The sequence below is a fragment of the Scyliorhinus torazame genome, chromosome 24 (assembly GCF_047496885.1).
Source record: "Scyliorhinus torazame isolate Kashiwa2021f chromosome 24, sScyTor2.1, whole genome shotgun sequence".
Taxonomy (NCBI): domain Eukaryota; kingdom Metazoa; phylum Chordata; class Chondrichthyes; order Carcharhiniformes; family Scyliorhinidae; genus Scyliorhinus; species Scyliorhinus torazame.
Window position 1 is genome coordinate 34,953,226 of NC_092730.1, and position 25,345 is coordinate 34,978,570.

General features: G+C 49.1%; 1 long non-coding RNA gene across 1 annotated transcript in view; it reads right to left on the bottom strand.

Moving 5' to 3' along the window:
• LOC140400002 (uncharacterized) overlaps window positions 1–25,345 on the bottom strand; it is a 131,795-nt gene that overhangs the window by 40,699 nt on the left and 65,751 nt on the right. The gene's annotated exons all lie outside the window — the stretch shown is intronic.

Here is a 25,345-nt window from a genome sequence, read left to right on the forward strand (position 1 = left end):
GAGAATTCTCTGGCCAAAGGCCTGGCAAATCTCCACGGATCTACTCCCCCCATCTGGTCCATAAACCCCATGAGCACCTTGGCCGCAGCTGGCATCTTTCCGGTCCTGGATCTGGAGCGATCCAGTGCTGGGTCCAACACCGTGTTGAAGTCCCCACTCATTATCAAACTTCCTACCTCCAAGTCCGGTATACGCACCAACATACGTTTCATGAATCCAGCGTCGTCCCAATTCGGGGCGTATACATTTACCAATACCACCCCCGTCCCCTGCAACCTAGCACTCACCATCACGTATCAGCCTCCATTGTCGACCACTATGTTCTTGGCCTCAAATGACACCCGCTTCCCCACCAGTATTGCCACCCCTCTATTCTTCGCATCCAGCCCCGAATGGAACACCTCTCCCACCCATCCCTTTCTTAACCTGACCTGATCTGCCACCTTCAGATGTGTCTACTGAAGCATGACCACGTCTGCCTTCAGCACCTTTAAGTGTGCGAACACTCGGGCCCTCTTAACCGGCCCATTTAGGCCTCTCACATTCCACGTAATCAGCCGGATTGGGCGGGCTACCCACACCCAGCCGGATTGGGGGGCTACACCGCCTTCCCCCCCCCCCGCCGACTAGCCATCTCCTATTTTAGGCCAGTCCCATGCCCACGCCTCCCGCACCCTCCAGTCCCCCAGACGGGGAACCCCCGCCCCGACCACCTCTTCCATTTTCAGTTCCCCCTCGGCCATTGCAGCAGCAACCCTATTGTCCCCCTCCCCACCCCCCTAGATCCAAATCTAACTCTTTTGCTCCCCCTATAATACTTCCGTAAGTCAGCTGACTCCTGCTGACCCCGGCTTCCCCCGCCTTCCCGTTGACCCCCCGTGTGGAAATCCCTCCTCCTCCTTGCGCTCCTCCATCCCCCCCCCGCCTCCAGAGTGTGGGAAAAAGCCTGCACTTTCCTAAGCCAGCCCCGCCCCCTGTGGCCTTATCCTAATTCCCCCATCCCCGAATCTCACCTCCCTCCAGCACTGGCGCCCACATTCCTCACTGTCCCCCCCTTCAAACACTCTTCCCCCATCCCCATCCATCGTCCCACCCGTAAAACATTCTTTCCCCATATTTACAACCCTATATAGTCAACATCTCCCCCACTACCACAGCCCCTTAGTTCGAGTCCAATTTTTCCGTTTGGATAAAGGTCCAAGCCTCTACTGGCGTTTCAAAATAGTGGTGTTGGTCCTGGTACGTGACCCACAGTCGCGCTGGCTGCAGCATTCCGAATCTCACCCTTTTTTTAATACAGCACCGCCTTGGCCCGGTTGAAGCCAGCTCTCCTCTTTGCCATCTCCGTGCTCCAGTCCTGGTAGACACGGATCACCGCATTCTCCCATCTACTGCTCCGCTCCTTCTGGGCCCATCTCAAGACACTCTCTCTGTCCGCGAAACAATGGAACCTCGCCACTATCGCCCTTGGCGGCTCACCAGCCTTGGGTCTCCTCGCCAGGACCCGGTGAGCCCCTTCTAGCTCCAGGGGGCTCGGAGAGGCCTCCGCACCCATCAGCGAATGGAGCATCGTGCTCACATGCGCCCCAGAATCAGCCCCCTCCACTCGTTCGGGGAGACCCAGAATCCGGAGATTCTTCCTCCACGACCTGTTCTCCAGGACTTCGAATCTCTCGGCCCACCGCTTGTGTAACGCCTCGTGTGCCTCCATTTTCACCGCCAGGCCCAAGATCTCATGCTCGTTCTCATTAGTTTTTTCCTTCACCTCTCGGAGCTCTATCGCCTGGGCCTCCTTCAGCCCCTCGATCGCCAACAGCATCGGCGCCAGCACCTCCTTTTTAAGCTCCTCCACATAGCGCCTGAGAAACTCCTGCTGGTCCGGCTCCCATGCTTCTCGATCTCCACCCTCCACCATCTTGTCTTCTCCCCCTCATTTCTGCCGCTGCTGCAAAGGCTCTTTTTTTGTCCCTCAACTTCCAGTCCCCTCCATACATGACGGAAGGGGGACCTTACTTCACCTTCCCACACGGGATTAGATCAATAAAGTGGCATTGGGGCTCCTCTGGAGAGCCCAAAAGTCTGTTCTAGCGGGAGCTGCCGAAATGTGCGGCTTAGCTCCGCATGGCCGCAACCGGACGTCTGTAATACTGTCCTTGACTAACAATGCCACCCCTCCCCCTCAGTTACCACCTTCCCAGAGCTTACTGAAATATCTAAACCCCGGCACCTGCAACAACCATTCCTGTCCCTGCTCTATCCATGTCTCCGAAATGGCCACAACATCGTAGTCCCAGGTACCAACCCATGCCGCAAGTTCATCCACCTTATTCCGGATGCTCCTGGCATTGAAGAAGACACACTTTAAACCACCTTCCTGTCTGCCGGTACACTCCTGCGTCTGCCGGTACACTCCTGCAACTTTGAAACCTTACTCATGAGTCTGAATCACAAAAGCTTTCTCCGAAGTCAGACCTGAACCGCACATAGTGAACACTGACATTGTAATGGGAGCGGGAATGAAATCTGAAACCCCGCAGACCCATTGCACATAAATGGTCTGTTTAGGAAAGCCTGCCGGCTAAAAACTGCCGTCCCCCGGTAAATACCAACAATCCAGGGGAAGCTCATTCCAGCCGGAAGCCTCTGGGAAATTCTCACAAACACGGCACGAAGCGGATCGAGAACAGGTCACCCTTTTTCAGATAAAGTGAGTGGCTCTGAAAAGAGCCTTTGTGTTATTAGATTAAAGAATGGTCGCTTCACTTCTTGCCGGCGCCAGCGCTGCTTTTCTTGGGCAGCAGCACGGCCTGGATATTAGGCAGCACCCCGCCCTGAGCGATGGTCACCCCTCCCAGCAGCTTGTTGAGCTCCTCGTCGTTGCGGACGGCCAGCTGCAGGTGCCTGGGGATGATGCGGGTCTTCTTGTTGTCCCGGGCCGCGTTGCCGGCCAGCTCGAGGATTTCAGCGGTCAGATACTCGAGCACAGCAGCCAGATAGACCGGGGCTCCGGCCCCCACACGCTGGGCATAGTTGCCCTTTCTCAGGTGCCTGTGAACACGGCCCACCGGGAACTGCAGTCCAGCCCGGGAGGAGCGAGACTTGGCCTTGGCCCGAGCTTTACCGCCGGTCTTTCCTCTTCCAGACATTGTCCCAATGTCACAAACACTTTCACACAGAATGAGGAAACCCGCCCACATTCACTTCTCTTATAGCTTCAGGAGGAATGGCGGTGCACACATTGCTGATTGGTTATCTGAACAACATTGTGGAGCCTGGCACAAACTGACCAATCAGATGTCTGTTTGAAGCACCAATCAGGAGACTCCACGGTGCTGAGGGCGGAAAGTTTGGGCGCCAAATGTTCAGATTCCAACCGAATATTTATTTCAAAGCTTAAAAGAGCGCGAAAAGATAAAAGAGATAAATTGAACAGTAAAAATGTGACTAAATCATTGAGTTTTGAGTATAAGATTGTTGGATTCTCTCTCTTTCCCGAGTCCAGTTTCCCTTTATCGGTCAGTTTCTGATTTCGGGTTTTCTCTCTAACAGAACAAACCCAAAATAAATTAAAGCAAAATAATGCGGATGCTGCAAATGTGAATTAATGAGAAAATGCTGGAAAAACTCAGCATATCTGGGAGCATCTGTGGAGAGAAACGTTTAAGATCTGTAGAAGGGGCTTTTAGATCCGAAACGTTAACTGACTCCACAGGTTTAATCCGGCTGCTGTTTAAAACGCTTTCAGCCGTCGGCTGTGTCTAATTTATAGCCATCTGCAAACTATAACATTTGTTCCCATTGTAGACTGCTCCCGCTTCCTCAGTGTTAAAAGTGGTGTGAGCAGTTTGGAGCTAGTGTCAGTATTGAAATGGAGTTTTCCCACCACCGGGGTGCTCCAAATAAACTGATCGATTATTGAGAGTAAACCCGAACATAAATGCAAAGGGAGGTTTTGGATTTCTATTCTCTCCAAATCCAGCTACAGCGCCGAGTATGAACGAGTCAGAGGCCAAAGCGTCACCGAGCAGTCACTAAATGATGGGACTTTATAAACAAGACACAAAGATCGACAGGACGATAACTCGGCATTACACAGGATGTTGTTCTAGTGAAACGCTATTAAAACAGGTCTGGCTATTCATAATAGAAATAAACCAGTAATTTATAATATGATAGTTTGGCTGCTTTCCAGAAGTTGTGGGTGGCTCTTAAAAGAGCCGTTGGGTTTTGATGAGTTTGAGAACAGTTTTACTTGGAGCTGGTGTACTTGGTCACCGCCTTTGTCCCTTCCGACACGGCGTGCTTGGCCAGTTCCCCGGGCAGCAGCAGGCGCACGGCGGTCTGGATCTCCCGGGAGCTGATGGTGCTCCGCTTGTTGTAATGGGCCAGGCGGGAAGCCTCACCCGCAATGCGCTCGAAAATATCGTTGACGAACGAGTTCATGATGCTCATGGCCTTGGAGGAGATGCCGGTGTCGGGGTGAACCTGCTTCATCACTTTGTAGATGTAGATGGAGTAACTCTCCTTCCTCGACCGTCGCCGCTTCTTGCCGCCCTTTACTGCCGGTTTCTTAATGACTTTCTTGGCTCCCTTCTTGGAAGCTGGTTTCGATGTTGGTTTCTTCTCGTCAACCATCGTCAATATCACCCAGAAATAAAGCAAACCCCTTCCGAGCGCTGATTAAATAGACAGAGCCTCACATCTATGCTAATGAGGAATGGGGAAAGGAATGATTGTGATTGGACATAGTGAAAAGAAGGACAGCCAGTTATGTTCTGTTTATTTGACTGGAGATGTAAACAGACCAATCACATTTAGGAATTTCCACCAATCAGAAACCTTCTTACTACAAACAGGAAATACATGTCAGAAAGAATGTCTCCAGCCCCATTTTGTCAGTGTGTAAAGATTCACCGGGAAATGTCACCTAGTTGTCGGTGAGAGGGACCCTTCACCACAGAGAGAATGTGCGGGAGTGTGGGATTTACTCACTCTCTGATAGAGTGTGAGTGTGAGTATTACTCTAGCTGAGGCCTAACCAATGTTGTATACAGTTCCAGCATAACCTTCCTTTTTTTAAACTCTGTGTCTCGGCTAATAGAGACAAGGATAGCATAGGCCCGGGGTTTTCAAGCTCAGGGTCTTCAAGCTCAGGGTCGTGACCTGTGGGTGGATCTCAGGAAGGTTTCAGGAGGGTGGTAGTGATCCAGATCGCGGAAGGAATGGCCAATGGTCACGACTAGTGTTTACAAATGCCAACCATGATGGACGTTTGAGATTGTCGACCATTCCGTGCATGCGTCTCTTATCAAGCAGTGCGCAGGCCTGGAGCCCAGCAAGTTGGACAGGCTCCTCCTGATGTCAGTGCGCTGTCCCGGGCCAGTTTTATTCAGCAAATTCTGGACTCCTCCCACCGGAGGTGGCGCCAGCGAGCAGGTCACACGTACGCTGACATCACGTGTTCTGGGCCCGAGAGAGATTCCTCCATTTTGCAGCTGCCAGCAGTGCTGGAGTGAACTCCAGGGTCTCTGGTGAACAACCCATGAAGAAGCTGAAAACAGGAACAAAGCAGCACAATGATGATTATTTGAGGGGTGGGTTTATAAATTGTGCCACTGCAATCAGGAGTCAAATTTCATGTCTGTTACATACAGGGAATTACTGGCAAATGAAAGTTTAAACCTCAAATTGTCAAAGACATTCTGGCGAGTTCAAGGACAAACCTCTGTAATTTTTTTCAGTGGATGCAGTGAAATCTTCAATCATCAGATGAAGTCATTTTCAGAAATGTAACATTGAATAACAAAGCAAGTGAGATCGTGGGGACCAAGCAGGCTCACCTGTCACATTAAAGGCAAGTGAAAATGGTGTGGGTGTGTGTGTGAGAGAGTGTGTGTGTGAGAGAGAGTGGGTGGGTGTGTGTGAGAGAGAGTGGGTGGGTGTGTGTGAGAGAGAGTGGGTGGGTGTGTGAGAGAGAGAGTGGGTGGGTGTGTGAGAGAGAGAGTGTGAGAGAGAGAGAGAGAGAGAGGGTGTGTGAGAGAGAGAGTGGGTGTGTGAGAGAGAGAGTGGGTGTGTGAGAGAGAGAGTGGGTGTGTGAGAGAGAGAGAGTGGGTGTGTGAGAGAGAGAGTGGGTGTGTGAGAGAGAGAGTGGGTGTGTGAGAGAGAGAGAGTGGGTGTGTGAGAGAGAGAGAGTGGGTGTGTGAGAGAGAGAGTGGGTGTGTGAGAGAGAGAGTGGGTGTGTGAGAGAGAGAGTGGGTGTGTGAGAGAGAGAGTGGGTGTGTGAGAGAGAGAGTGGGTGTGTGAGAGAGAGAGTGGGTGTGTGAGAGAGAGAGTGGGTGTGTGAGAGAGAGAGTGGGTGTGTGAGAGAGAGAGTGGGTGTGAGAGAGAGAGAGTGGGTGTGTGAGAGAGAGAGTGGGTGTGTGAGAGAGAGAGTGGGTGTGTGAGAGAGAGAGAGTGGGTGTGTGAGAGAGAGAGAGTGGGTGTGTGAGAGAGAGAGTGGGTGTGTGAGAGAGAGAGTGGGTGTGTGAGAGAGAGAGTGGGTGTGAGAGAGAGAGTGGGTGTGTGAGAGAGAGTGGGTGTGAGAGAGAGAGTGGGTGTGAGAGAGAGAGTGGGTGTGAGAGAGAGAGTGGGTGTGAGAGAGAGAGTGGGTGCGAGAGAGAGAGTGGGTGCGAGAGAGAGAGTGGGTGCGAGAGAGAGAGTGGGTGCGAGAGAGAGAGTGGGTGTGAGAGAGAGAGTGGGTGTGAGAGAGAGAGTGGGTGTGAGAGAGAGAGTGGGTGTGAGAGAGAGAGAGGGTGTGAGAGAGAGAGTGGGTGTGAGAGAGAGAGTGGGTGTGAGAGAGAGAGTGGGTGTGAGAGAGAGTGGGTGTGAGAGAGAGTGGGTGTGAGAGAGAGTGGGTGTGAGAGAGAGTGGGTGTGAGAGAGAGTGGGTGTGAGAGAGAGTGGGTGTGTGAGAGAGTGGGTGTGTGAGAGAGTGAATATGTGTGTGTGAGAGAGAGTGAGTGTGTGTGAGAGTGGGTGGATGTGTGTGAGAGTGGGTGGATGTGTGAGAGAGTGGGTGGATGTGTGTGAGAGTGGATGGATGTGTGTGTGAGTGGGTGGATGTGTGTGTGAGTGGGTGGATGTGTGTGTGAGTGGGTGGATGTGTGTGAGAGTGGGTGTGTGTGAGTGGGTGGATGTGTGTGTGAGTGGGTGGATGTGTGAGAGAGTGGGTGGATGTGTGTGAGAGTGGGTGGATGTGTGTGAGAGTGGGTGGATGGGTGTGTGAGAGAGAGTGGGTGGGTGTGTGAGAGAGAGTGGGTGTGAGAGAGAGAGAGTGTATGTGTGTGTGAGTGGGTGGATGTGTGTGTGAGTGTGTGTGTGTGAGAGAGGGTGTGTGAGAGAGTTAGTGTGTGAGCGAGTGAGCCTCTGTATTTTACATTGTCACTCTTTGATATGTAACACATATTTTACTCTTGCTGCTCTGTTACTGTGGTGTGTGTGTGTGAGAGAGAGAGTGTGTTTTATCATCACGGTCTCTGTGATATATGATGCATATTTTACTGCTCAGTTACTCTTGTGTCAAAGAGTGTGTGAATATCAGAGTATGAGAATATGAGAGTGTGAGTGTGTGTGAGGAAGTGTGCGCGAGGGAATGTGTCACTATGTCTGCAAGAGTGTATGAGTGTGAGAAATAGTCTGCGTGAGTGTGTGTGTGTTTTACCTTCATTGTCTCTGTGATATTTCACACATTTTACTGCTCAGTTACTGGTGTGCGAGTGTGTTTATCCTCACTATCTGGCTATCATATATAATATATTTTACTGCTTACTGCTCAGTTACTTAAGTGTGAGAGTGGCGAGAGTGTGTTTTACCTTCACTATCCCTCTGCGATATATAACACATATTTAACTGCTTACTGCTCAGTGACTGGTGTGTCCATGTGTGAGGCAGTCTGAGAGAGAGGGACTAGGAGTGTGAGAGAATGAGTGTGTGTGAGAGTTAGTGTTTGCCAGAGAAATAGTGAGTGTGTGTCACACTGTCTCTCATTGTCCCTCTGTGATATATAAAGCATATTTTACCACAGTTACTGGTGTGTGTGTGTGTGAATGAGAGAGTGTATGAGTGTGTGTGAGAGAGAATGTGTGAGAGAGTGAAATACAAGTTATATAGCACAGAGACAGTGAGGGTTAACACACACTCTCACTCTCTCTCACACACCATCTCTCATACACACGCACTCTCTCTCTCTCTCACACACACCAGTTACTGAGCAATAAGCAGTAGAATATTCAATATATATCACAGAGAGACAGTGGTTACTATCACAGAGGTTACTACACACACTCATAGGTCGATTGTCCTGAAAGACGTGCTGTTAGGTAATTTGGACATTCTGAATTCTCCCTCCGTGTAACTAAACAGGTGCCAGAATGTAGCGACTGGGAGCTTTTCCAGGAACTTCATTGCAGTGTTAATGTAAGTCTACTTGTGACAATAAAGATTATTATAAGACAGAGTCATAGTCTATCTATGACTCTATCTATGTGTGTGTATGTGTTAACCTCACTGTCTCTCTGTGATATATAATGACTATTTTACTGCTTACTGCTCAGGTAATGGTTTGTGAGAGAGAGTGCGTGACAGAGTGTGTGAGTGTGCGTTTGACCCTCAATATCTCTCTGTGATATAGAACACATTTTACTGCTTACTGCTCAGGTACTGGTGAGTGAGAGTGTGTAAGTGAGAGAGTGTGAGTTTTACCCTCATTGTTTCTATGATGTATCACATATTTTACTGCTTCCTGCTCAGTTATTGTTGGGAGAGCACAGTACGAAGTCTTACAACACCAGGTTAAAGTCCAACAGGTTTGTTTCGATGTCACTAGCTTTCGGAGCACTGCTCCTTCCTCAGGTGAATGAAGAGGTATGTTCCAGAAACACATATATAGACAAATTCAAAGATGCCAAACAATGCTAGGATTGCGACCATTAGCAGGTGATTAAATCTTTACAGATCCAGAGATGGGGTAACCCCAGGTTAAAGAGGTGTGAATTGTGTCAAGCCAGGACAGTTGGTAGGATTTCACAGGCCAGATGGTGGGGGATGAAAGTAATGAGACATGAATCCCAGGTCCCGGTTGAGGCCGTACTCATGTGTGCGGAACTTGGCTATAAGTTTCTGCTCGGCGATTCTGCATTGTCGCGGGTCCTGAAGGCCGCCTTGGAGAACGCTTACCCGGAGATCAGAGGCTGAATGCCCTTGACTGCTGAAGTGTTCCCCGACTGGAAGGGAACATTCCTGCCTGGTGATTGTTGCGCGATGTCCGTTCATTCGTTGTCGCAGCGTCTGCATGGTCTCGCCAATGTACCACGCTTCGGGACATCCTTTCCTGCAGCGTATGAGGTAGACAACATTGGCCGAGTCGCACGAGTATGTACCGCGTACCTGGTGGGCGGTGTTCTCACGTGTAATGGTGGTATCCATGTCGATGATCTGGCACGTCTTGCAGAGATTGCCATGACAGGGTTCTGTGGTGTCGTGGTCACTGTTCTGAAGACTGGGTAGTTTGCTGCAAACAATGGTTCGTTTGAGGTTGCGCGGTTGTTTGAAGGCAAGTAGTGGGGGTGTGGGGATGACCTTGGCAAGATGTTCATCGTCATCAATGACGTGTTGAAGGCTGTGAAGAAGATGACGTAGTTTCTCCGCTCCGGGGAAGTACTGGACGACGAAGGGTATTCTGTCGGATGTGTCCCATGTTTGTCTTCTGAGGAGGTTGGTCCGGTTTTTCCCTGTGGTGCATTGGAACTGTCGATCGATGAGTCGAGTGCCATATCCCGTTCGTACGAGGGCATCTTTCAACGTCTGTAGATGTCTGTTACGCTCCTCCTCGTATGAGCAGATCCTGTGTATACGGTATCCATAGGGACAAGCGCTCCATATACACAGGATCTGCTCAGACGAGGAGGAGCGTAACAGACATCTACAGACGTTGAAAGATGCCCTCGTACGAACAGGATATGGCACTCGACTCATCGATCGACAGTTCCAATGCACCACAGGGAAAAACCGGACCAACCTCCTCAGAAGACAAACATGGGACACAACCGACAGAATACCCTTCGTCGTCCAGTACTTCCCCGGAGCGGAGAAACTACGTCATCTTCTTCACAGCCTTCAACACGTCATTGATGACGATGAACATCTTGCCAAGGTCATCCCCACACCCCCACTACTTGCCTTCAAACAACCGCGCAACCTCAAACAAACCATTGTTTGCAGCAAACTACCCAGTCTTCAGAACAGTGACGACGACACCACAGAACCCTGTCATGGCAATCTCTGCAAGACGTGCCAGATCATCGACATGGATACCACCATTACACGTGAGAACACCGCCCACCAGGTACGCGGTACATACTCGTGCGACTCGGCCAACGTTGTCTACCTCATACGCTGCAGGAAAGGATGTCCCGAAGCGTGGTACATTGGCGAGACCATGCAGACGCTGCGACAACGAATGAACGGACATCGCGCAACAATCACCAGGCAGGAATGTTCCCTTCCAGTCGGGGAACACTTCAGCAGTCAAGGGCATTCAGCCTCTGATCTCCGGGTAAGCGTTCTCCAAGGCGGCCTTCAGGACCCGCGACAATGCAGAATCGCCGAGCAGAAACTTATAGCCAAGTTCCGCACACATGAGTACGGCCTCAACCGGGACCTGGGATTCATGTCGCATTACATTCATCCCCCACCATCTGGCCTGCGAAATCCTACCAACTGTCCTGGCTTGACACAACTCACACCTCTTTAACCTGGGGTTACCCCATCTCTGGATCTGTAAAGATTTAATCACCTGCTAATGGTCGCATTCCTAGCATTGTTTGGCATCTTTGAATTTGTCTATATATGTGTTTCTGGAACATACCTCTTCATTCACCTGAGGAAGGAGCAGCGCTCCGAAAGCGAGTGACATCGAAACAAACCTGTTGGACTTTAACCTGGTGTTGTCAGACTTCGTACTGTGCTCACCCCAGTCTAACGCCGGCATCTCCACATCATTGTTGGGAGATTGAGTGGTGTGTGTGTGTGTGAGAGAGAGTGAGTTTGGCTGTCAGTTTTACCCTCACTGTCTTTGATATATAACACATATTTTACTCTTACAGGTGTGTGTGTGTTTTACCCTCACTATGTATCTGTGATATAACACACATATTTTACTCTCACAGGTGTGTGTGTGTGTTTTACCCTCACTATGTATCTGTGATATATAACACATATTTTACTCTTACAGGTGTGTGTGTGTTTTACCCTCACGATGTATCCGTGATATATAACACATATTTTACTCTTACAGGTGTGTGTGTGTGTGTGTGAGTTTTACACTCACTATGTATCTGTGATATATAACACATATTTTACTCTTACAGGTGTGTGTGTGTTTTACCCTCACTATGTATCTGTGATATATAACACATATTTTACTCTTACAGGTGTGTGTGAGTTTTACCCTCACTATGTATCTGTGATATATAACACATATTTTACTCTTACAGGTGTGTGTGTGTTTTACCCTCTCTATGTATCTGTGATATATAACACATTTTTAACTGCTTACTGCTCAGTAACTGATATGTGAGAGTGAGAGTGACGGAGTGTGTGTGGGAGAGAAGCAGCATTTTTGTGTTAGAGCGTAAGTGTGTGTGACAGTTGTGTGTGTTTGTTTTGCCCTCATTGTTTCTCTATGATACATAACAAATATTATACAGCTTATTGCTCACTAAATAGTGTGTGCGTGCGTGAGATAGTATGTGAGAGGGAGTGAGATAATGTGTGAGATAGTGAGCATAAATGAGTGTGAGAGTGAGATGGTGTGTGAGAGAGAGGGAGTGAGAGTGTGTTTGAGTGAGAGTCTGTATGTGTGCGGGATAGTGAGTGTTTGTGTATGTGCACGAGAGAGCAACAGGGTGAAAAGTGGATGTGCTGCTGATGGGCAGCAGGGCGGCACAGTGGTTAGCACTGCTGCCTGACCGCGTCAGAGACCTGGGTTCGATTCCGACTTCGGGCAACTGTGTGGAGTTTGTACATTCTTCCGTGTCTGTTTGGGTTTCCTCCGGTTTCCTCCCACAGTCCAAAGATATGCAGGTTATGGGGTTTGGATATGCTAAACTGACCCTCGGTGGGGTTACAAGGAGAAGGTGGGAGATTGGTCTTAGCGTGGTGTGCTCATTCAGAGGGTCAATGCAGACACGATGGGTTGAATGGTCTCCTTCTGCACTGTAGGGTTTCTATGAGAGAGAGAGTGTTTGTGAGTGTGTGACTGTGTCTGAGAGTGTGTGCAAGAGACAGTGTGTGTGTGCACGTGTTACCCTCACTGTTTCTCTCTGATATGTAACAAATATTTTACTGCTCAGTAAGCAGTAAAATGTGAGACAGTGTGTGAGAGACAGCGCGAGTGTGTGATTTACCCTCACTGTCTCTCTATGATGTATAACACATATTTTACAGCTCACTGCTCAGTTACTGCTGTCTGACTGAGTGAGAGCGTGTGAGTGAGAGAGTGAGTGCATGGTTTACCCTCACTGTATCTCTGTGGTATATATCGCATACTTTATTGCTTCCTGCTCAGTGACTGGTGTGTGTGTGAGAGAGAGAGAGAGAGAGAAAGAGAGAGAGAGAATGAGTGCGTGAGTGAGTATTAACCTCACTGTCTCTCTGTGATATATGAATAATATTTTATTGATTATTACTATGTTCTGCATTTGTGAGTATCTGTGGGAGAGACAGTGCATGGGTGTGTGTGTGTGTGAGAGAGAGAGTGTATGAGAGAAAGAGTGTGAGTGAGTGTGTATAAACCTCACTGTTACACTGTGCTCTATATAACATATTTTGCTGCTTAATGCTCAGTGATTGGTGTGTGTGTGTGTTTCCCCCTCAGACTCTGCGCTATATAATGCTTATGTAGTGCTTACTGCTAAGTTACTTGTGAGTGAACATGTGCATAAGAAAATATGAGTGTGTGTTTTACCCTCACTGTCTCTCTGTGATAGAATGCAATGCACTGCCTGTGGAAGTAGTTGAGTCGGAAACATTAGGGACCTTCAAGCAGCTATTGGATAGGTACATGGATTACGGTAAAATGATATAGTGTAGATTTATTTGTTCTTAAGGGCAGCACGGTAGCATTGTGGATAGCACAATTGCTTCACAGCTCCAGGGTCCCATGTTCGATTCCGGCTTGGGCCACTGTCTGTGCGGAGTCTGCACATCCTCCCCGTGTATGCGTGGGTTTCCTCCGGGTGCTCCGGTTTCCTCCCACAGTCCAAAGATAGAACATAGAAAATACAGCACAGAACAGGCCCTTCGGCCCACGATGTTGTGCCGAACCTTTGTCCTAGATTAATCATAGATTATCATTGAATTTACAGTGCAGAAGGAGGCCATTCGGCCCCTTGAGTCTGCACCAGCTCTTGGAAAGAGCACCCTACCCAAACTCAACACCTCCACCCAACACCAAGGGCAATTTGGATATTAAGGGCAATTTATCATTGGCCAATTCACCTAACCCGCACATCTTTGGACTGTGGGAGGAAACCGGAGCACCCGGAGGAAACCCACGCAGACACGGGGAGGACGTGCAGACTCCGCACAGACAATGACCCAAGCTGGAATCGAACCTGGGACCATGGATCTGTGAAGCAATTGTGCTATCCACAATGCTACCGTGCTGCCCTTAAGAACAAATAAATCTACACTATATCATTTTCCCGTAATCCATGTACCTATCCAATAGCTGCTTGAAGGTCCCTAATGTTTCCGACTCAACTACTTCCACAGGCAGTGCATTCCATGCCCCCACTACTCTCTGGGTAAAGAACCTACCTCTGACATCCCCCCTATATCTTCCACCTTTCACCTTAAATTTATGTCCCCTTGTAATGGTTTGTTCCACCCGGGGGAAAAGTCTCTGACTGTCTACTCTATCTATTCCCCTGATCATCTTATAAACCTCTACCAAGTCGCCCCTCATCCTTCTCCGCTCTAATGAGAAAAGGCCTAGCACCCTCAACCTTTCCTCGTAAGACCTACTCTCCATTCCAGGCAACATCCTGGTAAATCTCCTTTGCACCTTTTCCAAAGCTTCCACATCCTTCCTAAAATGAGGCGACCAGAACTGTACACAGTACTCCAAATGTGGCCTTACCAAAGTTTTGTACAGCTGCATCATCACCTCACGGCTCTTAAATTCAATCCCTCTGCTAATGAACGCGAGCACACCATAGGCCTTCTTCACAGCTCTATCCACTTGAGTGGCAACTTTCAAAGATGTATGAACATAGACCCCAAGATCTCTCTGCTCCTCCACAATGCCAAGAACTCTACCGTTAACCCTGTATTCCGCATTCATATTTGTCCTTCCAAAATGGACAACCTCACACTTTTCAGGGTTAAACTCCATCTGCCACTTCTCAGCCCAGCTCTGCATCCTATCTATGTCTCTTTGCAGCCGACAACAGCCCTCCTTACTATCCACAACTCCACCAATCTTTGTATCGTCTGCAAATTTACTGACCCACCCTTCAACTCCCTCATCCAAGTCATTAACGAAAATCACAAACAGCAGAGGACCCAGAACTGATCCCTGCGGTACACCACTGGTAACTGGGATCCAGGCTGAATATTTGCCATCCACCACCACTCTGACTTCTATCGGTTAGCCAGTTCGTTATCCAACTGGCCAAATTTCCCACTATCCCATGCCTCCTTACTTTGTGCAGAAGCCTACCATGGGGAACTTTATCAAATGCCTTACTAAAATCCATGTACACTACATCCACTGCTTTACCTTCATCCACATGCTTGGTCACCTCCTCAAAGAATTCAATAAGATTTGTAAGGCAAGACCTACCCCTCACAAATCCGTGCTGACTATCCCTAATCAAGCAGTGTCTTTCCAGATGCTCAGAAATCCTATCCTTCAGTACCCTTTCCATTACTTTGCCTACCACCGAAGTAAGACTAACTGGCCTGTAATTCCCAGGGTTATCCCTAGTTCCTTTTTTGAACAGGGGCACGACATTCGCCACTCTCCAATCCCCTGGTACCACCCCTGTTGACAGTGAGGACGAAAAGATAATTGCCAACGGCTCTGCAATTTCATCTCTTGCTTCCCATAGAATCCTTGGATATATCCCGTCAGGCCCGGGGGACTTGTCTATCCTCAAGTTTTTCAAAATGCCCAACACATCTTCCTTCCTAACAAGTATTTCCTCGAGCTTACCAATCTGTTTCACACTGTCCTCTCCAACAATATCGCCCCTCTCATTTGTAAATACAGAAGAAAAGTACTCATTCAAGACCTCTCCTATCTCTTCAGACTCAATACACAATCTCCCGCTACCGTGCTTGATCGGACCTACCCTCGCTCTAGTCATTCTCATATTTCTCACATATGTGTAAAAGGCCTTGGGGTTTTCCTTGATCCTACCTGCCAAAGATTGTTCATGCCCTCTCTTAGCTCTCCTAATCCCTTTCTTCAGTTCCCTCCTGGCTATCTTGTATCCCTCCAATGCCCTGTCTGAACCTTGTTTCCTCAGCCTTACATAAGTCACCTTTTTCCTCTTAACAAGACATTCAACCTCTCTTGTCAACCATGGTTCCCTCACTCGACCATCTCTTCCCTGCCTGACAGGGACATACATATCAAGGACACGTAGCACCTGTTCCTTGAACAAGTTCCACATTTCACTTGTGTCCTTCCCTGCCAGCCTATGTTCCCAACTTATGCACTTCAATTCTTGTCTGACAACATCGTATTTACCCTTCCCCCAATTGTAAACCTTGCCCTGTTGCACGTACCTATCCCTCTCCATTACTAAAGTGAAAGTCACAGAATTGTGGTCACTATCTCCAAAATGCTCCCCCACTAACAAATCTATCACTTGCCCTGGTTCATTACCCAGTACTAAATCCAATATTGCCCCTCCTCTGGTTGGACAATCTACATACTGTGTTAGAAAAGCTTCCTGGACACACTGCACAAACACCACCCCATCCAAACTATTTGATCTAAAGAGTTTCCACTCAATATTTGGGAAGTTAAAGTCGCCCATGACTACTACCCTATGACTTCTGCACCTTTCCAAAATCTGTTTCCCAATCTGTTCCTCCACATCTCTGCTACTATTGGGGGGCCTATAGAAAACTCCTAACAAGGTGACAGCTCCTTTCCTATTTCTGACTTCAACCCATACTACCTCAATAGGGTGATACCCCTCAAACTGCCTTTCTGCAGCTGTTATACTATCTCTAATTAATAATGCCACCCCCCCACCTCTTTTACCACCCTCCCTAATCTTATTGAAACATCTATAACCAGGGACCTCCAACAACCATTTCTGCCCCTCTTCTATCCAAGTTTCCGTGATGGCCACCACATCGTAGTCCCAAGTACCGATCCATGCCTTAAGTTCACCCACCTTATTCCTGATGCTTCTTGCGTTGAAGTATACACACTTCAACCCATCTCCGTGCCTGCAAGTACTCTCCTTTGTCAGTGTTCCCTTCCCCACTGCCTCATTACACGCTTTGGCGTCCTGAATATCGGCTACCTTAGTTGCTGGACTACAAATCCGGTTCCCATTCCCCTGCCAAATTAGTTTAAACCCTCCCGAAGAGTACTAGCAAACCTCCCTCCCAGGATATTGGTGCCCCTCTGGTTCAGGTGCAACCCGTCCTGCTTGTACAGGTCCCACCTTCCCCAGAATGCGCTCCAATTGTCCAAATACCTGAAGCCCTCCCTCCTACACCATTCCTGCAGCCACGTGTTCAACTGCACTCTCTCCCTATTCCTAGCCTCGCTATCACGTGGCACCGGCAACAAACCAGAGATGACAACTCTGTCTGTCCTGGCTTTCAACTTCCAGCCTAACTCCCTAAACTTGTTTATTACCTCCACACCCCTTTTCCTACCTATGTCGTTGGTACCAATGTGCACCACGACTTCTGGCTGCTCCCCCTCCCCCTTAAGGATCCTGAAGGTTAGATGGATTGGCCGTGATAAATTGCCCTTAGTGTCCAAAATTGCCCTTAGTGTTGGGTGGGGTTACGGGGATAGGGTGAAGGTGTTGACCTTGGGTAGGCTGCTCGTTCCAAGAGCCAGTGCAGACTTGATGGGCCGAATGGCCTCCTTCTGCACTGTAAATTCTATGATAATGCAGATTTTACTGCTTACTGTGAGAGAATGTGTGAGTGTGTTTTACCCTCGCTGTCTGTGTATGATCTATGGCATATTTTACTGCTTTCTGCTCAGTTGTTGGTGTCTGAATGTGTGTGAGTGTGTGTTTTCCACTGTAGCTGTCTGTCTCTGTTTTGAGTCAAGTGTTAGCGAAAAATCAATTTGATTCTATAACTCTCTGCCTCTGTTCTGTGTGCTTGCATTTGTAGCTGTCTATCTCTGTTAGAGGATTCTGGGTTTAATCTCTATCTGTCCACCTCTCTGATGTGCGTGATTTTATTGTGTTTTCTGTTCTTGTCAATATCTGTTCTGTGAGTTAATGGTGAACTTTCTGTTCAATATTGATCTTCCATTATTACTTTTAGTGATAATATTGATATAACAAATGATCTGTATCCACGTCTCATGAAAATGACACTGTACCGTTATATCTGAGATCGTTCGAGATAAACCAGGGACTGGTTTAGCACAGTGGGCTAAACAACTGGCTTTTAATGCAGAAGGAGGCCTGCAGCGCGGGTTCCATCCCGTAACTGCCACCCTGAACAGGTGCCAGAATGTGGCGACTAGGGACTTTTCACAGTAACTTTATTGAAGCTTACTTGTGACAAGAAGCGATTATTATTATGTATTTTGCACTAAGAAAGTTGCAAAAAAAGTGCAAATGGATTACATCCACATTGATTGCTGAATCTATAACTAATTATTACTTTACAGATGAAAAGCTGTTATCACAAGTTGATCCAATGTTCCATGATATGGAGGGAGGACGAATTGTGGAAAATTATCCCACCTGCCCTCTCGTGTATCACTGTTGGATTGGACATGTTTATCTGGGACTTGAGGTCAATGTGAGTCTGACTGCTTCTTTTCTCTGTGACGGTGGAGTTGATGTTGTGTCTGTGTCTCTGCAATGTTGGATTAATATTGTACTTACTGTCAGTTAGAAGGAGACGGCAGCACATACATTTTGCTGAGGAATCATCATCTTGTTCTTGGAACTCATCTCTTCATCTGTTGAACTAGGGGGAAGAAAGCATATCTCTTGTAAATCAGGGTCAGATGAGGCCAATGATAGATCAGTCTATTCTTTCAACTGATAATCACAGAATTTATAGGGCAAAAGGAGGCCATTCGGTTCATCGAGCCCATCTTTGTAAAGAGCGTTCCACGCCTCCACCCTTACCCAGTAACCCCACCTAACCATGTGAAATGAAATGAAAATCGCTTGTCACAAGTCAGCTTCAAATGAAGTTACTGTGAAAAGCCCCTAGTCGCCACATTCCAGCACCTGTTCGGGGAGGCTGGTACGGGAACCGTGCTGCTGGCCTGCTTTAAAAGCCAGCGATTTAGCCCAGTGTGCTAAACCAGCCCATGTGCGCTGTTGGACAGTGTTGGACACTAAGTGCAATTTATCATGGCCATTCCACCTAACCCGCACATCTGACTGTGGGAGGAAACTGGAGCACCCGGAGGAAACCCACGCAGATACGGGGAGAACATGCAGACTCCGCACAGACAGTGACCAAGCCGGGATTTGAACCTGGGACCCTAGAGCTGTGAAGCAACCGTGCTAACCACGATGCCACCGTGCTGCCCCCAATCAGTAAAAGAAAGAAAATACTCTTCAAATCCTAACCCAGAATCAGACAATAAGCCAGGCCCAGAAAGAGCTCTCCCCCTCCAAGTCCCGGAACAAGATCGTGCTCCGCTGCGCCTCTTGCAAACAGCCCCCGATTCTCCCTGAACACCCCCCGAGTCAGTAATGATCTCTGAGCCTCTTTGCTCACACTCCCAGATGGAGGTGCTGCTGCAATGAGAACGCTGTTTCCTCGCTGTCCTGGGCCCTGACATCGACATTTCACTCAGTTTCAACAAACCGTTTCCACTCACTGACCAAATGGAGAGTGTGTGGGGGAGGGGCTGCGCAGGCGCTCCCAATCTCAGAATGACGACAAGCAGGGGCGGGGTTACACCGGGCATGCGCACATCCCTGCCGCAATTCAGCATTGAGAATCAAGGGGAACATTCCCCATTTCATCGTCATCACATGAGGAGCAAAACCTCCTCTAGAGCCCGTGTTGGGGGACTGTGTGTGTGGCTGCAAGTGGCCCTGCGCCCTCGGCTCAACCAATCACCTTTGTAGCTGTGTGTTTGTCCCAATGAGAGATTCAATTTGCAGTCATTGCCTGCAGCTTGTTTGTTATTACACTGTCACTCTCAATATTTTATTGTGGTCACAGTTACAACAAAGACAATTTACAAGGCTCCAGGCCTCATTACACTTCAAATTGACGATCAAACAGTCACTGAACACAAACAGCTGCAAGGCACAGGCCCTAAGCATAGTTCAAAGTAACAATCGAACAGCCACATAACACAAACAGTCGCGAGGCACAAGGCCTCGATACCATACGACCATTCCAAAAAGAAAAGGAACAAAAAAACCACAAGACACAAGTACATTTCGAGGTAACAACCTCGAAACACATAAGACAAGCAGTCGCGAGGCACAAGGCCCCGATACAATACGGCCGCTTCCGAACAAATATGACCCACAAAGCTTCAATACATCTTAACAGTGACATATCAACACCAATCACCAGGCACCAGTCCTTAATTCACCTTTAAAAGATTAACAGGGTAAAATCAATCACCGAACCCAATCTGACACATTTCAACCATGATATAACAAGAAAGGAACCGTTACGAGATATGAAAAACACTGCCAGAAATCCACCCACTCACAAAGACAAAACAAACAAAACCGACAGAAAAGAAACATTTACTGATTGCGAAGGGCCGCCCATGGGCAAACTCAACCACCCCCTGCTCGTCACCCCCTAAGGAAGGGGTCCCCAGTTCAACGCAAACGACGGCCCCAAGCCGCCCGCCAGAAAGGTCCAGCAAGTGGCTGCTTCATTCTCTCCCACCCGTCCCCCCCCCCCCCCCCCAAGCCCGGCAGTCTACACATCGGATGAAAGGCTCCCTCCGCAAGGAGCACAGACCGCCGGAAAGAGTCACATCCAGGCGTGGTAGAGGAGAGAGGCGCTCTCAATCATGGGACCGTGGAAACCCACTCAACCGGCAAGGGGCCGTTGTTAGGCTGGGCGGTCCAACTACACAATCAGAGCAAACGAGAATAACCCAACTGAATCTTACAACACTAAAACAATTCGACAACAGTGCAGTCATACAACAATAACCAATATCATGTCGAAAACACCCACTAAACACAGGAAACCACCCGGACGGAAAGGTGTGTAATCACCCCGTTACCCAAGGGGTTCGTCGTCAAAACTTGTAACAACCGTGCTAAGCCACTTGCCAGAAAGCCAGCAAGCAACTAGTCCAATCCCCGCTCACCCACCCCCCTCCACCCCGCCCAGCAGCCGACACACCGGAGGAAAGGCCCCTCCTCGCTCGGAGCCAGACCACCGGAGAGAGCCAGACCCGGGTACGGCAGAGGAGAGAGAGTCCCCCTTCCTGGACCCCGCCCAGAGGCACGGGACCATTCGGAGGTAGAGCAGTTTCACATTAGTTTAACATTCTAAACAACAGAATTAAATAACATTTCAAAGAAAACCAAAAAGAGTTGTCTGTCCTAGACTCAAAAATAAAACAAATCCATTAGTACACCAAAAATCCATCAATTTACACGTTCCATGTCGTGACCCCGGCCCAGGAGCTTTCGCCGAAATTCACAAGAAGCAACATGTCCTCAAAGTCCTGCAATGGCAACGGCCAGAGTCGCTCCAATGTAGGCAACAACCAGCAATGGGAAAGAAAGTCCCAGAGTCAGTCCCAACCGTCCAAGGGGCGTCCAAGGGGGCCGAACCCTCAGAAACATCAGGAACGGCAGCAGCCCGCCGCGGGCCGCCCGCCGGGCCTCCAATCCTGGCTCCAACCCGCCGCTTCCAGCAGCATATCCAGCTGCCCACCTTCCTCCATTCCTTCGTCCTCTATTCCGCAAACTCAAACCGCCGACAGCAAACTTTGCAGTCCGAAGCAGCGTCTCCGCAGCTCAAAGCACCGTCTCCGCAGCTCGGCCGCTGTCTTGAAACGCGACTGGTCGCAGTACTCCGAAACCAGTCATCTCCAATGCCCTCGGGGACCGGGAGCGATGGGCACCGTGTTGCTGTTCCACCCCATCCAGGAAGCTCCCAGACGCGGCCTGCCTTTCGAATCGGCCCGGGGGCGGACACCAAGCTCACCCACAACGTCTTCGCATAGAGAGCACAACCACCTGTAGAGCCCGTGTTGGGGGGGACTGTGTGTGTGGCTGCAAGTGGCCCTGCGCACTCGGCTCAACCAATCACCTTTGAAGCTGTGTGTTTGTCCCAATGAGAGATTCAATTTGCAGTCATTGCCTGCAGCTTGTTTGTTATTACTCTGTCACTCAGCCCCTCAAACTCTCACTTTCTGCAAACTACCATTTCACTGAACCACAGAATTACTACAGTGTGAAGGAGGCAATTCGGCCCATCGAGTCTGCAGCGACCCTCTGAAAGAGCACCCCAGCTCCGCCCACTCGCCGCCTTATCCCCATAAATCCGTAACCCCACTGAACCGACACACCCTTGGACACAGCGGGAATTCAGCATTGCCGACCCACCTAACATGCACATCTATGGCCTGTGGGAGGAAATCGGAGCACCCGGAGGAAACCCACCCACACACACGGGGAGAACATGCAAACGCCATACAGGCAGTCGCCCAATGCTAGAATTGAACCCAGGTCCCTGGCACAGTGAGGCAGCAGTGCGAACCACTGTTCCACCTCTGGGTTCACTCACTCCCCTGGTTCACTCAACCCCCTGGTTCACTCATTCCTCTGGTTCACTCACACCCCTGGTTCAGGCGCTCCCCTGGTTCACTTACTCCCCTGCTTCACTCACTCCCCTGGTTCACTCACTCCCCTGGTTCACTCATTCCCCTGGTTCACTCATTCCCCTGGTTCACTCACTCCCCTGGTTCACTCACTCCCCTGGTTCACTCACTCCCCTGGTTCACTCACTCCCCCCCGGTTCACTCAACCCCCCCGGTTCACTCAACCCCCCCGGTTCACTCACTCCCCCGGTTCACTCACTCCCCCGGTTCACTCACTCCCCCGGTTCACTCACTCCCCCGGTTCACTCACTCCCCCGGTTCACTCACTCCCCCGGTTCACTCACTCCCCCGGTTCACTCACTCCCCCGGTTCACTCACTCCCCCGGTTCACTCAACCCCCCGGTTCACTCAACCCCCCGGTTCACTCAACCCCCCGGTTCACTCACTCCCCCGGTTCACTCACTCCCCCGGTTCACTCACTCCCCCGGTTCTCTCACTCTCCCGGTTCACTCACTCCCCTGGTTCACTCGCTCCCCTGGTTCACTCACTCCCCTGGTTCACTCAACCCCCTGGTTCACTCACTCCCCTGGTTCACTCATTCCCCTGGTTCACTCAATCTCCTGGTTCGCTCAATCTCCTGCTTTACTCGCTCTCCTGGTTTACTCTCTATCCAAATGGACATATTAGTGAGAGGCAGCATGGTTTTGTGAAGGGGAGTTTGTGTCTCACTAACTTGATCGAGTTTTCCGAAGAGGTCACAAAGATGATTGATGCAGGTAGAGCAGTGGATGTTGTCTATATAGACTGCAGTAAGGCCTTGTCAAAGGTCCCTCATGGTAGACTGGTACAAAAGGTGAAGTCACACGGGATCAGGGGTGAGCTGGCAAAGTGGATACAGAACTGGCTAGGTCATAAAGGCAGAGAGTAGCAATGGAAGGATGCTTTTCTAATTGGAGTGCTGTGACTAGTGATGTTCCGCAGGGATCAGTGCTGGGACCTTTGCTGTTCGTAGTATATATAAATGATTTGGAGGAAAATGTAACTGGTCTGATTAGTAAGTTTGCAGACGAAAAAAGGTTGGTGGAATTGCGGATAGTGATGAGGACTGTCAGAGGATACAGCAGGATTTAGGTTGTTTGGAGACTTGGACGGAGAGATGGCAGATGGAGTTTAATCCAGACAAATGTGAGATAATGCATTTTGTAAGGTCTAATGCAGGTAGGGAACAGACATTGAATATTAGAACCCTCAACAGTATTGAAAGTCAGAGAGATCTAGGTGCACAGGTCCACAGGTCACTGAAAGGGGCAACACAGGTGGAGCAGGTAGTTAAGAAGGCACACGGCATGCTTGCCTTCATTGGCCGGGGCATTGTGTATAAGAATTGGCAAGTCATGTTGCAGCTGTACATAACCTTAGTTAGGCCACACTTGGAGCATAGTGTTCAATTCTGGTCGCCACACTACCAGAAGGGTGTGGAGGCTTCAGAGAGGGTGCAGAAGAGATTTACCAGAATGTTGCCTGGTATGGAGGGCATTAGCTATGAGGAGCGGTTGAATAAACTTGGTTTGTTCTCACTGGAACGACGGAGGTTGAGGGGCGACCTTATAGAGGTCTACAAAATTATGAGGGGCACAGACAGAGTCGATAGTCAGAGGCGTTTCCCCAGGGTAGAGGGGTCAATTACTAGGGGACATAGGTTTAAGGTGCGAGGGGCAAAGTTTAGATGTACGAGGCAAGTTTTTTTACACAGAGGGTAGTGGGTGCCTGGAACTAGCTGCCAGAGGACGTGATGGAAGCAGGGCCGATAGTGACATTTAAGGGCCATCTTGACAAATACATGAATAGGATGGGAATAGAGGGATACGGACCCAGGAAGTGTAGAAGGTTGTAGTTTAGTCGGGCAGCATGGTGGGCACAGGCTTGGAGGGCCGAAGGGCCTGTTCCTGTGCTGTACTTTTCTTTGTTCTCCTTTAGATTTACACACTTCTCTGGTATTACAATTCCCATGATTCACACAATCTTCTGGTGAATGCACTCCCTGCTTTATACATTCCCCTGTTAAACACACTACCCTGGTTTACACGCTCTCTGGTTTACACTCACTAATTTTAAACACTCTCCTGGATGGAAACTCCCCTGGTTGTAAACATTCCTCTGATTTCCTGGTGCCCTGATTGTGGAAGTGTCTCCCCTCCACACAGAATATCCAGCTCTATGTGTTCATCCTTATCCTTGTTTCTATCTCACTCTCTGTTTTTCTCTGTCTCAAATGTTCACTATTTCATCAGGAGTGTTGTGGAAACAGTGACAACTGCTGTAACACTGGCCTTCACTGTGAACACTGGACACAGTGATAACACGTGTAACACTGGCCCTCACTGTGAACACTGGACACAGTGATAGCACGTCTAACACTGGCCCTCACTGTGAACACTGGACACGGTGATAACACGTGTAACACTGGCCCTCACTGTGAACACAGCTGCCGTGTTGTGGGTGAGACGGTCACTGTCCCTCCTCCACACAGAAAGTCCGGCTCTGTGAGTCCATCTCTATTTATTAAATTTGCTATTGGGATCAGAATGGTCAGAATGTGTGTGTCACTGTGAAAATCTCCACTCTCAGAGGGCGTGGGATTATTCTTTAACTGGGTGTCCCTGCTTGTTGAGTTTGGGGTTCAGTGTTACCGGGCAGTGCAGGAGGATAACATTAAACCGGAAAATCTCCACTGATAGAGAGGAAATCAATTGTATTTTCACCTTCAAAGAAGGTTGGGTCATCAATGAATTTAGATTTTAAAATATGACTGGCTGCTGCCGGGTATTTAGGTAAACAGAAAACTCAGAGAATTGATCAGTGAGATGAAAATCTATAATTAAGACACGGATTGGGAACAAGTGTTGAGAAGAGGGAGAATTCTGCCCTGGGAAATGTCATTTCCAGACCTTGTGTGTGGATGTGAATATTGTGGAAGAGAGAGTGTGTGAAAGGGGCGGGCCAAACAGGAGAAACCAACTGTGTTTGTGTGTCCGCTCTGACCAGGAGATCTCCCAATCCCTCTGGGACTAAATGGAAATATTTTTCATTCCAACAATCCCCCTGTTCCCCTCCTACTTTTCCATGTTGGATTTCAGGGCAGTTTCGATGCTGCTTTCCAGATTTCTGTGGAAAGGTTGGGAAAATGAGAGCGATCGGGTGAGAGAGCGCGAACAGTGCATCAGTAAAACGGGTTTAAATGCAAAATGGAGCCTTCAAATCGCGTGAAACCTTTTCTACAGCAAACATGAGAGTGCGAGAGACA